Source organism: Gorilla gorilla, chromosome X (genome assembly GCF_029281585.2).
Source record: "Gorilla gorilla gorilla isolate KB3781 chromosome X, NHGRI_mGorGor1-v2.1_pri, whole genome shotgun sequence".
Taxonomy (NCBI): Eukaryota; Metazoa; Chordata; class Mammalia; order Primates; family Hominidae; genus Gorilla; species Gorilla gorilla.
In genome coordinates this window covers 105,762,688-105,764,371 of record NC_073247.2, presented here as the reverse complement: position 1 = coordinate 105,764,371, position 1,684 = coordinate 105,762,688, and the positions used below count along the sequence as shown (strand labels likewise).

The window sequence follows — 1,684 nt, the reverse complement described above, 5'->3', positions numbered from 1 at the left end:
GTAAGTATAATAACAGCAACTACTATGTAGGTTTCTTGTGACAATTTCAGTGAGGGAATATATATACAGATAGTGCTTGACTTACAGTAGCTCAATTTGTGATTTTCACCTTTACAACAGTATAAAACTATTGTTTTTTATTTTCAGTCCAGCATTCAATAAATTACCTGATATATCCAATATTTCATTATAAAATACCCTTTGTGTTATATGATGTAGCTCAGCTATAGGCTAATGTAAATATTCTGAACAAAATACAAGTAAGGAGACTGTATTAGTCCCTTTTCATACTGTTATAAAGAACTGCCCAAGTTTCTATAATTTATAAAGGAAAAAGGTTTAATTGACTCACAGTTCAGCATGGCTAGGGAGGCCTCAGGAAATTTACAATCATGGCAGAAGGTGAAGAGGAAGCAAGGCACCTTCTTCACAAGGTGGCAGGAAGGAACAGTGCTGAGTGAATGGGAAAAGAGTCCCTTATTAAACCATTAGCTTTCATGAGAACTCACTGTCAGGAGAACAGCATGGGGGAAACTGCCCCCATGATTCAATTACTTTCACCTGGTCTCTCCCATGACACCTGGGGATCATGGGGATTACAGTTCAAGATGAGAATTGAGTGGGGACACAAAGCCTAGCTATTTCACAGACTAAGCTAAGCTATGATTTTTGGTAGGTTAGGTCTATCAAATACATTTTTGACATGATATTTTCAATTTACAATTGATTTATTTGGATGTAACCTCATCATAAGTTAAGGAGAATCTGTATATACTATACACACACACAAACACACACATTGATAAAATGCTTAGCTCATGTAAATTTGCTAAATAAATGTTGTCTTTTTTATTATTATTATTTTTGTTCCATCAAATTTTTCTCTTTTATCAATTAGCTCTGCATCATTGCTTGTCCTTTGCTGAATTTTACCACAGTCCATGTTGGTTCATAGTGGACAAGCCACTTTCTTATGTTAAGGCTGATATACAATCGGCAGAGAACTCTATCTTTATGCACAATTGCTCAAATGTTAGACCTTCATGAAATTTTTACAACCCTCTGACCACGTGTGTCCCTGTTAGATAGTGCACAGATACATGTGTTGCTGGAACTTAAGGTGAAGTAACTCCCCTCCAATTAACACTCTGAAAAAAAAAAAAAAAAGGCTGCAGCTCTCCAGCAAAACCATTTCTCTGTGCCTGCTCCAGATTTAATGGAAAAAAGGGGTTTTATAGTATGTGCTGTCTTTGGCTGCATGCCACTCAAAAGCATTCATCCATTATTAAATTAAAAATTACTTCATGGTGCTCACTTCAGCAGCATATATACTATAATTGGAATAATTTAGAGAAGATTACCATGGCCTCTGCACAAAGATGACACATTAATTCATGGTTATATTCTATAAATTAGAAACAGGTACTTTCATATATTGTACTGAAAGTGAAAATGGTAAAACTCCATAAAGTTTAATCTAGCAATAGCTTCCAAAATTGCAAATGTGTTTACCCCTTGATTCAGCAATCTCAAGTTCAGAATTCCGTCCATCAGATACACCTACACACATATGAATAATGTATTTCCAAGGTTTTCACCAGGTGTTGTTTGTAATTGTAAAGTATTAGGAAAATTTAAAAATCTATCAACAGAAGAGTGGTTAAATCAACTGTTTTATATTCAT

The 1,684-nt window shown here is 34.8% G+C and overlaps 1 non-coding gene across 1 annotated transcript; it reads left to right on the top strand.

The window, feature by feature from the left end:
• Positions 1-1,307: 1,307 nt before the first annotated feature.
• LOC115932493 (U6 spliceosomal RNA) lies at positions 1,308-1,415 on the top strand. The gene has a single exon (XR_004068769.1). It is a non-coding gene; the product is annotated as a U6 spliceosomal RNA (small nuclear RNA).
• Positions 1,416-1,684: the final 269 nt, after the last annotated feature.